Source organism: Henckelia pumila, chromosome 4, assembly GCF_033568475.1.
Source record: "Henckelia pumila isolate YLH828 chromosome 4, ASM3356847v2, whole genome shotgun sequence".
In the NCBI taxonomy this organism is placed as follows: Eukaryota; Viridiplantae; Streptophyta; class Magnoliopsida; order Lamiales; family Gesneriaceae; genus Henckelia; species Henckelia pumila.
In genome coordinates, this window is record NC_133123.1 from 139,480,974 (window position 1) to 139,500,809 (window position 19,836).

General features: G+C 40.2%; 1 pseudogene; it reads left to right on the forward strand.

Annotated features, from left to right (window-relative positions):
* The first annotated feature begins 859 nt into the window (after positions 1-859).
* Positions 860-19,516, forward strand: LOC140861881 (beta-adaptin-like protein B; annotated as a pseudogene).
* The last annotated feature ends 320 nt before the right edge of the window (positions 19,517-19,836 follow it).

Below are 19,836 nucleotides of genomic sequence, written 5' to 3' on the forward strand. Positions count from 1 at the left end.
CGCCGGATCTCTCCCCCATACCATGCACGCCAGCCTCTTCTCCTTCGAGCTCGCCGGATTTTATTACATATCTCTCTATCTCCAAGAACTCATGGGGCCGAAGCGAGTTCAAGTCACCAGAGAATCCTCTTCTCAACGTGCTTCAGCGGGCCATTCCTCACAAAATCTTGCCGGCAAATTAGTAAGCCAAGCAGCCCGTGATCGATACGATCACACAAAGGTAAATCACTCTCATATTCCCGAGCATGGCTTTGAATTATCTTTTGGTTATAGTGAGGTGTATCAATTTATTTGAGACCATGATTGGGAGGTTTTCTGTAAACAACCTCAAGCCGCTGTCGTACCGATTGTGCATGAATTCTACGCAAATGTTGCTGAGAGGAAGGATAGCAAAGCGAATCATTAGAGGAAAATTAATATCTTTTGAGCCACATGAGTTGAATTCATTGCTTGAGACTCCGGATGTCGACGATTCACTTTATCAAAGCCTCAAACTCGGCCCGGATTTGGATGAGGTCATAGGCCAACTGGCCTACCCTGGAGCTTCGTGGCTAGACCCTGTTTTTTCTCTGAATTTTAAGGAACGTTATTTACACTTGGTTCTGGCCACCTGGTATACCTTTTTTTGACTCGGTGTCTGATGCCGATATTGCACACCAGTGAAATTAATCTTGAGCGTGCCTTACTTTTTTATGCTCTCGATATGGTTTGGCCAATAAATGTGGGACGCGTGATTCACAGCGAGATCCGTCGGTCGATTACTTCCACAACCTCGGGTCTCTACTTCCCGATGATTATTACAGAGATGTGTGTCCGCGGTGGGGTTCCCACTCGTTTCGATTAAGAATGGTTGCAACCCATGCGACCATTGGACGCAGCTGCGATTGAGGCCAAGAGAGTCTACCGGGTCAAGCACTTTGTGCAAGACGGCCGCTTTGTTCTTCGTCAGGAACCTCAAAGTCCACCTCCGCCTTATCGTCGCTCCCAGGACAATTCCATCCGTGAGCTTAACGCCTTTGGCCATCGCAAAAATGAGTTCAATATTGTGGCGGCTCATAACTCTCAAGCTGTTGATGCTCTCATTCGTGGTATATCTATGCATCTAGGCATTGATCCAGCTTCGGTTTCTGCTGCTTTAACATACCCGCCACGGCGCCACCTTTCCCATTTCAGTATGCCAGTCCTGTTCCCCCTCTTGAGGCTGAGGAGGAGGATGATGCCAACCAGTAAAACAAGGGAGTTTCATTTTGCATTTTGCATTGCATTGGCAATTTGTTTTTTTTTTTGTGTTTTGTTTTTTGCAGCATTGGGGGAAATGCTTCATTTAAGTGTGGGGGGTGCATTCATAACATTGCATTTGTTTTTGTTGAGTAGTTGCATTTAGTTTGTGAATTGTTGTGTTGTTGTTTCATTTTTTGTTCGAATGCATGAGTTGAGGATGAAATTATTGCCTATGATGAGGAAGTTGAAGAATAAAAAAATTGAATTTTTTGTGAAATTTTATACTCTTGATTAGATATGAGAAATCGTAGGTTGTTTGTTGAATATTTCAAGCACGCACGTTTAACCGATGAAGTGCAGTGATGTATTAGATTTTTTGGATGTCTGTTAGACCATTGCACGAATAACAACGGTTTTCTGAGGTGCCAGGCGGATCACTGTTGTTATGTGAAGAAGATTGATTATTCTTATATCATTCTACTGTTATATGTGGATGACATGTTGATAGCTAGAGCGTATATGGAAGAGATTGATAAACTGAATAAAGAGTTATCAAAAAAATTTGAAATGAAGAATCTGGGAGCTGCAAAACAAATTATTGGTATGATGATCTAGGGGTGGAATCGGGTCGGGACCCGTACCGTAACCCCCTTACCCGATTCCTGTCCCGATAGGAATTGAGATATTTTTTTTCTCCCGATCCCGCACCCGTAAAGTGTCGGGACCCGAATGTTCGGGATCCCGTCGGGTCGGGAGAGGATAATCCCGAATAATATTTTTTTTAAAAAAAATTCTATGAAAATATTTTTTTGAAAGAAATTTATGAAAAAAATCAAACAATTTTTTAATACATTACAAATAAATTAAAATTTCTTTATATATAACCATTAAAAAACTTAAACATTTTTTAGTACATTACAAATAAACTAAAACAGCTACTTGATTAATAAAAACACATATAATTATTCATAATAATAAAAAAAACAAAATAAAAATTTATAACTCAATGTTAATATTAAAAAAGATAAATATAAAAAAAATTATATGTTATATAATTATAAAACATTAATATTAAAACATAAAATTTTAAAAAAAATTATTTTTTTAATTAAAAAATATTATTAAAAAATATTATTTTTATATTCGGGTCGGTCGGGAATCCCGTCGGGAAGGGTTGCCTATCCCGATCCCGATCCCGAAATTGATCGGGTCGGGAAAAATTCGGGATGGTTGGGAATCGGGACAGGACGGGTCGGGATTTTTGTAAAATTTTCCACCCCTATGATGATCTTGAGAGATAGGGTGAACGGAGTCTTGAAGTTATCTCAGGCAGAGTACATGAAAAAAGGTGCTTAGCAGATTTAACATAAATGAAGCTAAACTGGTTAGTACTCCTTTGTCTAGTCAATTTAAACTAACCAAAGACCAATCACCATCAATAGAGCACGAGCATGCTTATATGAATAAGGTTCCTTATGCCTCTGCTGTTGGAAACCTCATGTATGCAATGGTGTGCACCAGACCAGACATGACACATATATTCAGAGTTGTGAGCCAATTTATGAGCAATCCAGGGAAACAACATTAGGAAGCAGTGAAGTGGATTCTCAGATATTTGAAAGGTACTATTAGTTCATCTCTATGCTTCAGAAAGTCAAATTCAGGCTTACAAGGTTTTGTAGATGTTGACATGGGTGGTGACCTAGACAACAGGGAGAGTATTACTAGATATGTGTTCACATTGGGTGATACGGCAGTAAGGTGGGTGTCCAAGTTGCAAAAACTTGTTGCACTTTCGACTACTGAAGCTGAGTACGTTGCAGTCACATAAGCAATTAAAGAGATGATTTGGTTGTGATCATTTCTTGAGGAACTGGGTCAGAAGGTTGAAGATAGCACGTTACATTGTGACAGTCAGAGTGTTATTCATTTGGCAAAGAATCCTGTTTATCATGCTAGGACGAAGCATATACAGGTTCGGTACCATTTCATCATATCCGTTCTAGAAGATGGAATCTTGATGCTTGAGAAGATTCCTGAAAGTAAAAATCCAGTTGATATGTTCACGAATCCCGTGATCATTGACAAACTAAAGTTGTGTTCAACTTCAGTCGGACTTCAAGTATAAAATATGATGCATGAGCAGCTGCATTGGCTGTAAGAAGCCATGATTGAAATCAAATCTTCAAGTGAAAGAAATGTTAGACATATGTCATATCACATTTATTGTTGTAGATGGCATTCAAAGTTGTACAACGGAAATTTTGGAGGTAATATGTTGATGTGCACGCAGTTTCAATGTTCACACCAAGATATATATATCTATAAGTAGATGCATTTCTCCGAACATTTGATTCATCCCTTCTGCAAGCTCTTTTATCTTCTTTTAAGAGCATCAAAGAAAATATTAAGTGTGTATTTTCTTGTGTCAGTTAGAGAATTATTTTCTCGGTTATACTCGGGGGTTAGGATAGTGAGAGAAATTGTTTTGTATACACTTGTAATATTTCTCCGGTAATAAATATTTGCAGCAGCTTCGTGCACGTAGCCTAAATTGGGTTAACCACGTAAATATTTGGTGTTCTTTTTTATTATTTTATTCCGAAATTTTTTGGGCATTTATTGTTCATCGGTCATTGGTTCTTATGGCCTGTAATTCGTAACATTAATATTGCAGGAATTAGTTGGTGTAAGTTCCTTATGAGTGAAAGGAGAAAACGTAAATCATTTGGGATACGGAAGAAAGGGCCAAACACCTGTCTGGTATGAATGAGTTAATTCTTGGTCTGGAAAGGAACGCCGTTGTAATTATGATGACAGGCGTTTTCATGGATTGTATTCATCCGGAACATCTTCCATACAAAAATCTTTGGATAATTTTGGACGCGCTTCTTGGGAAAGTAACGGGGAAAACCCAACTGTATGGGTGATGGTTTTGTAAAAAGAAGACAAGATTCTTTGTAATAGGGGTGCAAACGAATCGAACCTGTTCGTGAGCTTTTCGAGCCGGCTCGATAAATATTTGATTTGTATTCGAACTTATCAAACTCGAGCCGAATTCGAACATGTTTGAACTTTTTTTCGAGCCGAGCTCGAGCCAAAATTATTTTGTTTGATAGTTCGCGAATAGTTCGCGAGCCTTAATATTTAATTAATATAATATAATTATATAATAAATATATATATTTCGAACATTTTCAAACCATAATATCCGAGCAATAGTTCACAAATGGGTTCGAATATTTTGAGTCGAACTCAAACTCGAACTTCATTTCGAGCCGAGCTCAAGCCAAAATATTTGAAATTATCGAATTTCGAATCAATCTCAAACTCGAATATACTTATATCGAGCCAAATTCGAGCCTTAAAATTTTACCATTATTTGGCTCGATTTGGTTTGTTTGAACCCCTACTTTGGAAGTTAAGGAAATAGGTGGTATTAGCAGATATTTCAAGAACATGTCTCCACGACAATCAATCCACCATACAAACAGGTCAAGATGCACAGCCCAAGGACATAACTTACCAACGATTCAGTCATGGAAGATTCAAGAATAAGCACAAAGAAAATCTGCAATGATTGATACAATCTTTATTTATTTTCCATCTTTTGCCATAGATGGCATAATTTCACAATTTGATAGGCATTAAATCACGCCTTTCCTAATAGGCGAGGATCTTCTTTTGTATTTAAATTGATCAACTAATGAATAAAGGATTATCTTGAATTCCAAATAATCAACTCTTGCAAGAGATCGATGGCTTCTCACAAGGAACGAGCCCTTATATTCATTCAAAATAGAGAAACTAGGCATAAGAAATCACACACCAATCACTGATCTTAACAATCTACCACTCCATCCCCCTGTAACTAGATCTGATTCCCAGGGTCATAACAAGTTGGTATCAGAGCCAACCGTAATGGGCCATTTTCAGACACTCAAGCAGTAAGTTACGAGCCTTGTTAATCTGTTCAAGGCCAATATTTAAGAACAAGATATGTCGCCATCAAAATCTGAACCAGCGACTTGATGAACTAGACGCCTTGCAGATATCCATGAGCGCAACCACAAGGGCAATAATGGCTCATCGGGGTCACATTCCAACGAGTCCCGCACTACTCATAACAATGGAGGAACGCATTCATTTGTTCCCAAATATTCCAAGATAGATTTACCCTGATTTAATGGGTTATCTGATTCTCTCATTTGGATTAGCCGATGCGAGCACTTCTTCCGCCATCAACACACATTGGAGAATGAAAAAGTGGTCCTTGCAGCCGTTCACCTCGAAGGGGACGCCCAACTCTGGTTTTTGAAACTAGAACATGACCGTCCGAATCTCACAGAAATCTTTAAAGAATACTACTATCAACACACATTGGAGAATGAACAAGTGGGCCTTGCAGCCTTTAACCTCAAAGCTTCTTGCTGAAAGAATGCACCGAGTGAGTAAAAACGGCATGAGTGGTTCACCGTTCTAGTAGCCCGTACCCAAAATCAAGATTAATCTAAGTTAATCGTGATTAAAGAGACCCTTAATCGATTAACGGAGTTCGGAAATGGACCCAGAATGATCAGAAATGACCCGAAGGATCAGGCGGAACGGACGCAACGTCCAGGGATCGAACGCAACGTTTGTGCCAGCAAAATGCGTCATTGCTTATGCACTTGATGGGACATCGGAAGCAACGATGGGGAACGGACGCAAAGTTCGTCGGACGAATGGACGCAACGATGAGGAACGGACGTTCTATTCCGTGTCTATAAATAGGGGTACCGAGATTCACTTTCAGTCGCACCAATCACCTCTTTTCTCTCAATTCCTTAGCCTTCTAGCTCAGATCTAGGGAGTTCTAGGCTTCCTTTGGGAAATCCGGAAACGGAAGCGCGATCCCGGTGTCATAGCGGAGCTGTGTCCTAGTTTTGAGGCAAGCGACATCAAAGGGCTGAAGACGGACGCAGGTATAGCTTTTGCTTCCTAAAAATATTTAGGAGTATGCAATAGCTTAGTTAAGGATTTTGGAGTATTATAATGATAGTAGTATCATTTCTCTTGTAGTGCAGACTTTAGGCGTGGATATAGGGCTGGTAGAGCTTGCCTAGTATTTAAGATACGAAAGTCTGTTCGAGATATCCTGACTGAGTATGCATGTATTATGTGACTGCATGATTTATATGCCATGATATTATGCTGCATTCTTCTGCATCTTGAGCTATCTCTTTTGAGATGTCTGTTAGTATGGTTTTTACCCTATCATGTTAGTGGATGAACTTCCATCGATTTGGGTCCGGAGTATCCACTGGTTTTTGGTATGGGAGCCACCTCCTGAAGCGACGGCACAGCGTGCTACATACCAGGGCCCGGTCTGTCTTTGTCATCTGATTCTTGACCTCTAGTCAGTAGGCGGTTCACTTGCATTCATGTTTACTCATACTCTCGTGCTGAGCGTTTTATGCTCACGTCTCGTACTCTTTGTTTCTGGACACCCTATTCCATGGGGCAGGTTTGCGATTGGATGAGGCGGGTGGATCCAAGAGGAGCTAGGCAGCGGTTGGCCAGCTGGAGCTTCGTATAGGTTTTTATTATGTTGTATTGGGTTGATACAGCTTTCGATTTGGTTGTATAACTATTTGAGTATTTACAGATTCCTTTTCTTGGGATTGTATAATGTTTATGGCTTTCGCAGTTTATTCTGGTTTTCTGTTTGATTAAGTTAATTGCATGCTTAAGTTTTTGATTAGTAGGTGATTCTGGTAAGGTTCACTACATTTATGGTATCAGAGCATGCATAGTAATCTTGGGATTTAGTTTCTACAAGAAGTAACCATGAGGTTAATTTTGTAGATGGCGGATCGCGATGATCAGAGTTGCCATGGGAGTATAGGTGGACGCTGGGGAGATGGCGACCGTGAGCGTCATCGGGAGCACCATCATCGTCGTCATGGTGATCATCATTTTAGTATGCGCCATTTTTTATAGATGAGTCCTAAGCCCTTGTTTGGAGGCGAGACTCCGGAGGATGCGGAGAACTGGCTGGATCGCATAGAGACGACCTTTCAGACGTTCCACTGTACTGAGGAGCAGAAGATGGAGACGCTTGGTTATCTTCTGGATGGGCGAGCCTGTAAGTGGTGGAGGTTTACTTCTGCACCATTCATCGCAGCTAGGGGAGTATCTACCTGGGCCAAGTTCCGCACAGCTTTTCAGAAGCTGTATTTTCCTCCTGCACTCCGTCAGATGAAGGCAGGTGAGTTACTGAGCTTGCGTTAGGGACCTATGTCCATTGAGGAGTATCAGCAGAATTTCTTTGATCTACTGTCTTATTGCCCTGATATTGCCGACAGCTCAGAGATGAAGTACAATCTGTTCCTTCAGGTTCTTAACCCTGAGATTCATGATCGTGTGGCGGTTGGTGATGATATGTCCTACGAGGGTTTGGTGAGCCGTTATCACCAGGCGGAGGATAGCATTCGGCACAACAGATCTTTTTCTCAGTCTAGGCCTGTGAGTTCTTTGGGTCCCCGTGCTCAGTCTTTCAAGAAGTCTGGATCTACTTCTTTTTCCTCTGGTTTCGGTGGTGTTGTTCGCTTTGGGACGAAGGAAAAGTGCGATCATTGTGGAAAGAACCATCCGACCGACCGATGCCGTAAGGCTTCTGGGCCATGTTTCCGATGTGGAGAGGTTGGTCACCTCGGGGGGGATTGTCCACTATCTGGGAGAGGCGGTTCTGGTTCTGGTTTATGATAGGGTTCTCAGACTACCGTTCAGCAGAGATCACAGGGACAGTCTGCTGAGAGTTATCACTTGAAGCCGCGGGCTTCTGGCCAGATGTTTGCCTTGAGGCACGACCAGGCAGTGGAGAAGAATGAGAAGGTCATCGCAGGTACATTTCTATTATATGGTATACCTTCTCTTGTACTTATTGACACTGGTGCATCTCATTCCTTCATTTCTGCATGTTTTGTTAAGAAGCACAAGTTACCATGCATTGCACTAGACGTAGTAGTTTCTGTTTCTACTCCGACGGGTCAGTCTGCTTTGGCTAAGCGTCTAGTGATAGGTTTCCCTTTAGAGTTCGAAGGGAACATTCTGTTAGCGAATCTCGTGGTCCTTGCGATGGATGATTTTGATTGTATTATGGGGATCGATGTATTGACTACCTATCGAGCTTCAGTGGACTGTTATCAAAGATTAGTACGCTTTCATCCGGATGGAAGTGATAGCTGGTTTTTCTATGGTGAGGGAGCGCGACCCCGATGCCTTTGGTATCAGCTTTGAGAGCCTGTCGAGCTCTAGAGTCTGGCGGGGAAGGCTACCTTATATATGCAGTTGATTTGTCCACTGAGAGCGTTGGGATAGAGAGTATTCCGGTTGTGGATGAATTTCCAGATGTATTTCCTGATGAGATTCTGGGTTTTCCTCCTGTTAGGGAAGTTGAGTTTGGCATAGAGTTGATGCCAGGTACTTCTCCTCTTTCTCGAGCACCGTATCATCTGGCTCCGTCAGAGATGCGTGAGTTGAGAATCAGTTGCAGGATATTTTGGAAAAGGGGTACATTCGCCCTAGTGTATCCCCTTGGGGAGCTCCTATTCTCTTTGTGAACAAGAAGGATGGGTCTATGCGGCTATGCATTGACTATCGGCAGCTGAATAGAGTTACTGTGAAGAACAAGTATCATTTGCCTCGTATTGATGACTTGTTTGATCAGCTGCAGGGTAATTCGGTTTACTCCAAGATTGACTTGAGATCTGGGTATCATCAGATGAGAGTCCGAGACCAGGACGTATCCAAGACTGCATTCCGTACTCGCTATGGGCATTACGAGTTTCTAGTGATTCCATTTGGATTGACTAATGCGCCGGATATGTTTATGGATCTGATGAACCGTGTCTTCAGGGAGTATTTGGATAAGTTTGTCGTGGTTTTCATTGACGACATTCTGGTGTATTCGCGTAATGCGAATGATCATGTTACTCACCTTCGATTGGTACTGCAGACTATTCGAGACGAGCAGTTGTATGCCAAGTTGAGTAAATGCAAGTTCTGGATGGATCGAGTGGTCTTTCTTGGCCATATTATATCTAGGGATGGGATTTCTGTTGATCCGGGCAAGATAGAGGTTGTTTTTAATTGGTCGCGTCCAACGACAGTTGCTGAGATCCGTAGTTTTTTGGGTCTAGCAGGATATTATCGTCGCTTCATTTTGAATTTCTCTCAGCTAGATCGACCTTTGACGCAGCTTACCCGCAAGGGTGTTGACTTCAAGTGGTCCTCAGAATGTGAGGAGAACTTTTGCGAGCTTCGACGACGGTTGACTTCTGCGCCTGTTTTGGCATTACCGTCAGGATCTGGAGGGTATGTGGTTTACACGGATGCTTATCTTTAGGGGTTAGGTTATGTCCTGACTCAGAATGGGCATGTGATCGCATGCTCTTCTAGACAGTTGAAGATCCACGAGGACAATTATCCAGTGCATGATTTGGAGTTGGCAGCTATTTTGTTTGCTTTGAAGATCTGGTGTCATTATCTCTATGGCGAGAGATTTGAGATCTTCACCGACCACAAGAGTCTCAAGTATTTGTTCACTCAGGCGGATCTGAACATGAGACAGAGGCGTTGGATGGACTTGCTGAAGGACTATGATTGTGAGATTAAGTACCATCCGGGAGCTGCTAATCTCACTGCTGATGCTTTGAGTCGCAAGGTGCGATTATCCGCACTTCAGACTTGTTCGCTTTCTCGTGCGATTGAGGATTGTTCTTCTTCAGGTTTTACCTTCAAGCATAGGAAAGGTATGCAGAGTGTCCAGATGTTTACAGTATTATCTGAGCCAGTTTTGTATTCGCGGATTCGGGATGCTCAGATGTCTGATCTGAAGACCCAGCGGTTGGCTCGTTTGGCCAATGAGGGTAGTACGTCTGGATTTCACTATCAGTCAGATGGTTTTCTGTGTTTGTCGGGTCAGCTTGTGATTCCGAAGGATGAGGATCTTGGAGGGGAGATCTTGTCTCAGGTGCATCGTACTAAGTTGAGTATTCACCCGGGGAGCAACAAGATGTACAAGGATCTGCGTACTCGGTTTTGGTGGAAAGGGATGAAGCGCAGTGTTTATCAGTATGTTTTGAAATGATTGGTTTGTCAGCAGGTCAAGGCAGAGCACCGACGACCTGGAGGTTTGCTTCACAGTCTGCCTATTCCTGAGTGGAAATGGGAATTTATCACGATGGATTTCGTGACCCATTTGCCGGTATCCTCAAGGAATTGTGATGCTATCTGGGTTGTGGTAGACCGACTCACCAAGTCATCACATTTCATTCCCTATAGCCATGAGTACAGTGTGGATCGCATGGCTCGGTTGTACATTCAGGAGATCGTTCGACTTCATGGAGTACCGATGAGCATTGTCAGCGATCGAAACCCCAGATTTACTTTCCGATTTTGGGGGAGTGTTCAGCGTACGATGGGCACTACTCTGAGTTTGAGTACTTCCTATCATCCAGAGACTGATTGCCAGTCAGAGTGCACTATCCGTACTTTGAAAGATATGCTTCGGGCATGTGTCATGGATTTCGGTTCAGCCTGGCAGGATCATTTTCCATTGATCGAGTTTGCGTACAACAACAGCTATCATAGTAGCATTGGGATGGCACCTTTTGAGGCGTTGTATGGACGACGTTTTCGTACTCCTCTTTTTTGGGAAGAAGTGGGGGAGAGACAGGCTGAGGGACCGGAGTTAGTCCAGCAAGCAGCAGACATTGTTGATCAGATCAAGAAATGGATTAATATTTCACAGGATCGTCAGGCCAGCTATGCTAATACCAAGCGTAGACCTTTGCAGTTTGATGTTGGGGAGAAAGTATTTCTGAGAGTTTCACCTTTCCGCAGGATTCTCAGATTTGGCCTTAAGGGCAAATTGTCTCCCAAATTTATCGGTTCGTTTGAGATCTTGGAGAGCATTGGAGATTTGGCTTATCGGCTAGCTTTGCCATCGTATCTGTCCAGTATTCACGACGTGTTATACGTATCTCTGTTGCGACGGTATGTGGCGGATGAGTCTCATATTCTACAGCCGTCTGAAGTTCAGGTGGATTCGGATTTGACTTATGTTGAGAGACCTACTCGTATCCTGGATCATAAGGATAAGGTCTTGCGGAATAAAGTCATTCCCCTAGTTTTAGTTCAGTGGCAATGTCGAGGCACTAAAGAAGCCACTTAGGAGCTCGAAAGCAGGATGCGTACAGAACATTCTGAGTTATTTTGATTTTATTTTTGAATTATATTCAGTTGTAAACTCCGTGAATTTTGCATTTGAATAAAAGAATGTTTCTATATCTTGTTTTACATTCAGTACTTAAGATCGGATTTCGAGGACGAAATATCTTAAGTGGAATATAATGTAGTAGCCCGTACCCGAAATCGAGATTAATCTAAGTTAATCGTGATTAAGGAGACCCTTAATCGCTTAACGGAGTCCGGAAATGGACCCAAAATGATCAGAAATGACCCGGAGAATCAGGCGGAACGGACGCAACGTTCGTGCCACCAAAATGCGTCATTTCTTACGCACTTGATGGGACATCGGAAGCAACGATGGGGAACAGACGCAATGTTCGTCGGACGAACGGATGCAACGATGAGGAACGGACGTTCCGTTCCATTTCGTGTCTATAAATAGGGGTGCCGAGATTCACTTTCAGTCGCACCAATCACCTCTTCTCTCTCAATTCCTTAGCCTTCTATCTCAGATCTAGGGAGTTCTAGGCTTCTTTTGGGAAATCCGAAAACGGCAGCGCGATCCCGGCGTTGTAGCGGAGCTGTGGCCTAGTTTTAAGGCAAGCGACAACAAAGGGCTGACGAGGGACGCAGGTATAGCTTTTGCTTCCTAAAAATATTTAGGAGTATGCAATAGCTTAGTTAAGGCTTTTGGAGTATTATAATGATAGCAGTATCATTTCTCTTGTAGTGCGGACTTTAGGCGTGGATCTAGGGCTGGTAGAGCTTTCCTAGTATTTATGGTACGAAAGTACTGTTCGAGATATCCTGACTGAGTATGCATGTATTATGTGACTGCATGATTTATATTCCATGATATTATGCTGCATTCATCTGCATCTTGAGCTATCTCTTTTGAGATGTCTGTTAATAGGATTTTTACCCTATCCTGTTAGTGGATGGACTTCCATCGATTTGGGTCCGGAGTATCCACTGGTTTTTGGTATGGGAGCCACCTCCTGAAGCGACGGCACAGTGTGCTACATACCAGGGCCCGGTCTGTCTTTGACGACTGATTCTTGACCTCTAGTCAGTAGGAGGTTCACTTGCATTCATGTTTACTCATACTCTCGTGCTGAGCGTTTTATGCTCACGTCTCGTACTCTGTGTTTCTGGACACCCTATTCCATGGGGCAGGTTTGTGATTGGATGAGGCAGGTGGATCCAAGAGGGGCTAGGGAGCGGTTGGCCAGCTGGAGCTTCGTCTAGGTTTTTATTATGTTGTATTGGGTTGATACAGCTTTCGTTGTTTGTATAACTATTTGAGTATTTACAGATTCCTTTTCTTGGGATTGTATAATGTTTATGGCTTCCGCAGTGTATTCTGGTTTTCTGTTTAATTAAGTTAATTCAATGCTTAAGTTTCTAATTAGTAGATGATTCTGGTAAGGGTCACTACAACCGTTGTTCAGAGGAAAACTCAAATTCATATTCCACATTACCCACCTTGTTATGCTCTTAATCACCCATATGTTAAGTTTTATACGCGTGTTCTAAGTTCGCATTCAATCACATTGATGTGTATTTGCTGATTTTCTACTCTTCCCTTTTAATGGGAGTTATGAAGTTATGGTTTTCTCTTCATCGTTACCATGGAACAGTTTACCAGATTGTCGAAAAATTAGAAGAATTATGTGAATTTTTAAAGTCAAGTTTTTCTTTTCATTTCTTTTTCTGGGTGTGTAATAGAAACTGGGTAATATTTATTAGTGCTGAGATGAGATAAGTCTAATGTGTTTGGACTATTCATTATAAAACTTTGAACTTATTGCATAGCAGAGGACTAATATTTGGTGGAATGTTTATCTCCTGCTCTGTTTGATTTGTCAAAAGATTTGTCTTATTTTTTCATGTTATTTAGTGTTGTAACAATAATATACCACCTTCAGGTGAGGACAAGTTTTTTTTATTTTGGATGCTCTTTCAAAAGTATGAGGCAGCTAATTCTCATGAAGCCAAAAATATAGTGGAGAGAGTTACACCGCAATTACAACATGCGAACTGTGCAGTTGTTCTTTCAACTGTAAAGGTTATAAACATTGGCCTCTAGAATTGTTTGATCGAGTTTAACTTTGTTTAGTTGTTTATCCGCGTCTTATTTTCCTTGTTTACTTCTTCCATTCGTCACTGTCTTGATATTCAAAGCGCGTTACCTATGATGTAATCTTGTGGAATAATATTGCAGATGATCCTTTTACAGATGTAACTTATTACTAACACCGATGTAGCCCGGAATCTTTGCAATAAAATGGGCCCTCCTCTTGTGACATTGCTGTCTACGAAGCCCGAGATTCAATATGTTGCTTTGTGAAACATAAACCTTATTGTGCAAAAGAGGCCCACATTCTTGCCCATGAAATCAAGGTAATTCTTCATGATGTCTTATATACATTCAAATTGGGATTAGAAACTCGAACATGCTGGTGAATCTACAAATGATTGTGATGTCTTTGCCACTTAAGTGTTCTTTTGCAAGTACAATGATCCAATTTATGTGAAGATGGAAAAGTTAGAAATCATTATAAAGCTTGCTTTATATAGAAATGTAGACTAAGTAAGTTGACTTTGGTTGCAGTAGATTTCATATCTTACCTTGTGTTTGAATTGATTGTGTTCCATTATGATCCTCTCTACACTTATGCTTGCAGGTTTTATTGGAGTTCAAAGAGTATGCTACCGAAGTAGATGTAGATTTTGTCAAAAAATCTGTTCTCGCCATTGGACGATGTGCAATCAAGTAAGAGAGGGAAGCTGAACGGTGTATCATTGTGTTGCTTGAGTTGATCCAGATCAAAATAAACTATGTTGTTCAAGAAGCCATCATAGTGATTAAGGATATCTTTAGGAGATAGCCTAACACGTATGTTCAATATTTTTATCTTTGAGTCTGGTTATTAGTGACGGACTTGTTCTAATATGTTGACTTTCTGAACTTATGTCTCATTTATGAGCCCATCATTGATCATTGCTACACTTTGTGAGAACTTGGACACCTTGGACGAGTCAGAAGCAAAGGAAATTTTTTGAGGGATGAGATCCTTTGGCCTCTATTCACAATGTTTCTTTCTGACCATTTTGAGCTTGTTTTCCTCCATATTTCTTTACATGCATCATTGATTTGGATCATTGGTGAATATGCTGAAAGAATTGATAATGTTGATGAGCTCTTGGAGAGCTTTTTGGATTTCCTGAGGAACCTCCACAAGTTCAGTTACAGCTATTGACAGCAACGGTCAAACTTTTCCTCAAGAAGCCAACTGAATGCCCACAACAGATGATCCAGGTTTTTCTTTTAGCTATTCTTATCTCATTCATCATCTTTAACTTGTATATGTCGTTCTTGATTGGACCAATCATATGTGTTTCATTTGAACATCGTTTCGATGGCGGCATGCAACAGTTGTTTGCAAGGTTTCAAGTTTAATAAAAACTACTAGAATTTCAATAATGCAAGTAAAGATTTTAGGCCCTTAATAAAGGTTCAAGTGGATCTGGCCAAGCTCTCATTTTCAGCATGTTTGTCATGGAAGATTGTTTTCTTTGATGGGAAAAAATGGGCCCATATATTTTGTTTTATCCTCAGCTTAAACCTTAGAAACAACACCTAAAGTTGTGAGGTTGAAGTTCTGTGCCACCTCACTGCTTCTAGCTCCAGGATGCTTGCTGCTGTTGCCCCTTGCACCTTGGTGTACTTCTCGTGTGCCTTTAACATTTGTGTTTGTGTGCAGTTTTTGTTACCTTTTGTTAAAAAGGGCGTGTTTTTTTATGAATCTATGGTATTTCCATAATTTAGTTTCCATGTAACAACTGGAGGTAATTCAAAATTTCCTATGTTCATGCCTGAGTTTTGAATTAAGATTTTTCACAATCCTTTTGTCTTTTTTAAATGCATGTTTAGAATGTGGCTTCATTGTAATCTTATGATGTTGTTTTGAATAATTCCACCATCAAAACCGGATCTTAGAGATCGTGCTTACATATATTGGCGACTCATGTCAACCGACCCAGAGATAACCATGTTTTTTGTTAAAATTGTCAGATGTTGATTTATTGTTTTGCGATATTCCGCTTTCTCACTTGTTTGCGTGTTTATGTACTAAATTTTTCTTAAGAATTTGAATCTGATTGTCACGGCATATTACACCTGGAAAATTTGAATAAATAAAAGAAAAAGAAATTCTTTTATGGTGTTCAGCTGAACTGGGGTTGATGTGGTGCATTTGTTTAATGCAGCATTGCTTATGCCAGCTTAGGTGTAGGTATTTTTTGGTTGTGTAGGACCGAGTTTACCGTTTTTGGCATGTGGAAGAATTGGCAAGTCGGTTTTCAAGCTTACAACTCAGGTTGTGATTGCAGGCCTGGTATTGCTTGGTTTTCAGTGTTTCTAGTTATAAGATCCTAAGTTTTTCCACTATTTTGTCTTAGCTTCTCACTCCATTTAGGCAAGGTAACCTTGTTTTGTATGCATATTTTTCATTATAGTTTATTAATAACAATATTTTGAATTTTCAGGTAGCAAAGGATGTCGTCTTAGCCGAAAAGCCTGTGATAAGTGATGATTCAAATCAACTAGACTCTTCTCTCCTGGATGAGCTTCTTGCTAACATTGCTACATTGTCCTCTGTCTACCTGCATTTGTAACACGTGTGAAAACCATCCAGAAAACCGAGGAAGAGGATTATCCTGATGGGAGCGGAGGGTATTCTGAATGCAGGTGCATAATCGCCAACTGTCACGGGTAATGCTCAGAATGCAGCTGGAAGGCAACGAGCTGTTGCACCAGCCTCTCCTGGGGCCATACCTGATTTACTTGATCTGATTGGCTTTAGATAATAACAGTGCAGCTGAGGATCAGCCTACAACTATTTCTAAGTATGCTTTTTGTAGTTCAGTTGTGGTTATTACGCTTTGTTTTCTTGTTTAAAAATGTTTAACCAGAAGATTCATCAACTGGAACCTTTTGAGTTGCAGACCTCCTTTACCAGTTCTATTATCTGCAACTAGTGGTCAAGGACTATAAATCCGTGCCCAGCTGACCCAGAAGATGGCCAAATCTTTTACAGCATGTTATTTGAGAACAATACACAGATTCCGCTTGATGGGTTTATGATTCAGTTGAACAAGAACACTTTCGATCTGGCTGCAGCTGGACTGCTTCAGGTATTTATTATTAGCAATTTGCTAGGATTCCAGCTAATATCATTTTTCAATCAGGTTCCACAATTGCTACTTGGGACATCTGCAATCACTCTTCTACCTATGGTTTTGCTCCAGAACATTTCTCCAGGTCCACCAAGTACACTTTTGCAGGTTGTTCTGAAAAATAATCAGCAACTTGTATGATATTTTAATGACAGCATTCCTATGCTTGTATTTTTGGCTGAGGATGGGAAGACGGAGCAATCAGAATTTCTCGAGGTACATAATTTTTCCATAGCTAATTCGTTAAGAGTGACGAGGTCATTAATTTTTCGATTCCACATGTGCTTTCTTCTGCTTTTGAGACAGCTGAACATATTATATATGCTGCCAGTGCCAACAGTTAGTATCATTCACCACTATGAGATTATCTGTATGTTGATAAGCTCAAGGGCGAACATACAAAACCATTGTTTGCCTAACTTCTCCTGAAGTTGGGCTGAAGATGCTTTTGACAAAAATGTTAGCTGTCAAATATGGATAGATGTGCTGTTTAGCCAAGTTATGCATGGACTCATGCATGTACATGTAGGAAAATATTGGTAACGTATACAGCTCACAATTTCAAACTTTAGGACCTTTGTGCATCAAATTGTTGTTTAAAATTTTAAAGGGAATTGAAAGGCCAACATCAATGCAGAATTTGACCAATTTTTACAAACCTTCGAGGCTGAATTGTAACAGCTCACTCATGCTTAAATTCTGATTTGTAACAGCCCATTCATGGGAAATTATGGGGCTGTAATGACCTTTAAATGGTGACCCTTCAGCTGATCCAGATAGCCTATAAATACCCCAAGGCTTGAGAGGAAAAATCTCACCAAATAGCTCACTTAATCATCCTCTGTCCAGAAGTTTATTGTCTTCCCAAATGACGTCTAAATCACATCTCCATCGTTCACAATATACTTTTTTATGTTATACATATGATTTCCAAGTTTTAACCTAATCCAACAGTTAGATTTCTGTCAAATGCCTTCTCTAGAAACCTGCACAGCTTTTATGCGAGAAGAGATCAGCTTCAGTTTGTCATCCGGATACCAATCCAAAATATCTCCAAATCCGATCTTGACCGTTCATAATTAGATCATAACGTTTTAAACCTTTGGTCCAAATTACAGCAACATCCAACGGTTAGATATTTGCAAATAGCCTTTTCAAGAAGACTGTGCAGAGTTATGCGAGCAGGAAGCAGCGTCTGTTCTTCAGCCATACAATGATCCAAATGTCCATAAAATACGATCTTCATCGTTGATAACTGAGTCACATCCTGATGAACATTCTGACCAAATTTCAGATTGATCCAATAGTCCAAAATGTCGCCAAGGTCTCTGCAATTTGAATAGTATAAAGATACATGCAAATCCGAAAATTCCTTTCACTCTTCTATTTTCGAGCAAGAAGGCAGTATATTTAGTTACCCTTTCCTTATAAATTTTTAAACACTCAATTAGCTGAAGTACTATCGAAGAATCGAGAAAATAGCCTATGTCTAAGGCAGAGTAGATCTTACAAATTCGAAGCACCAGATTCTGCACAAGTTTGAGGGTTCGCAAAGCCTTGTGTTCAACCACTCTAGCAACTTCCAGACACGTTTTAATTCAAGAAGAAGAGGTAAGTGGGCTTATATATATGTTTTAAAATAATGATATTCTTGATTTCGAAAACTCGACCGTACACTACTCGTTTCATATCATTTGATTTTGTTTCATGTTTCGTTTTGTATGATTCCTCTGTTAAGATCTTGAATTAATGCACTGTTAGGATTTGAATTAAGCAGTGATAAGGAAATTTCGAAAACATGATATGATATAAATGCCCTAATGCGGTGAGTTATAATAACCGTTTAAGGCCTCGTTCCTTTAGAGGAATATCAATTAAGGACTGATCACTAGTCATGATTAACAAGATGAATAACAGAGACATGTATAAGTTATGATTCGGTTATGATATGTCTTGATTCTTTGTTTCGTATTCTGTTTTTTGGTGATCAAGTTCAAGATATGAAAATTCAAGTAGCTATTCCAATTTTATTTATTATTACGTTATCGCTTTCGCACTTATGTTTTTCTCTGTAAAAAACAGTTATGGTTTATGAAATAGACTGATTTTTGGCAAGATTTTTACTACGAGTTTTGTTGTTTCAATGTTAAATTGTTAACAACGCTCATGACAACTAGGCCCGGTTTCGGGGCGTGACATGTGCGAGTTCATGAAATTTTGGATTGTGGTTGAATGTATGTTTGATCTGCAAACTACTAAAAAAACCAACCAATGCATAAATAAATAAATAAATAAATAAATAAAACAAATACACGACATGGAGCTATTTTGCAAAATGTTTATGGAAAATTGATTTTGCACCTCTGTCCATCGCATACATGGAAATCGTTACCTGATTCTAATGAGATCTCCAAGGACTACCCAGCAATTGTGGTGAATAATTTTGAAGCAATCATAGACCGGTTGTGGCTGCATCCAACATGCTTTATTGCAAAGCGCATGCACACAAATGAAGAAGTTGTGTCTATCCGCCAAGATTCCTCGAGGGACCCCTTTCTTGATCGAACTTACAGCAGCCATCGATATCCCTGTCCTTAAATGTGCGGTAAAAACACCAAGCTCTGAAATGGCACCTCTTTTCTTCGAAGCCATAGAAGCTCTCCTCCATAATTAATATGGTTGTATCCTCTCTCTCGATTCCAGTTCGGATATGTTCTGGTTTTTCGTGTGGATTGTGTTACGACTTCACATTTTTTGAACACCAAAGTTGGAGTACCTTATTGCTCTTCATTTAGCATATTTTCTTATCTATCGACTACCTTTTATTTAGCTGTACTTGGTCTCTGATGTTTGAATATGTCGATTAATTATTACTGTAATATTTTTTAATCTTAATTTTAACATTTTTAGTCATAAAAATGTGGGGTTTGGGGTTGATTGCATCAGCTCCTCGTGTAAGTTTAGCCCCTAAAAAATATTTATAGGATCATGCATCTTTCATTCTTTAAAAATCAAACATATTTCATTGTATGTTATAAAACTGGTATATGTTTGTGCTATGTGGTAGGGAGTTCTATGTCTTATTTTTAATCTGTCTTATGTATTATTTTATTTTTATTATTATTATTATTATTATTA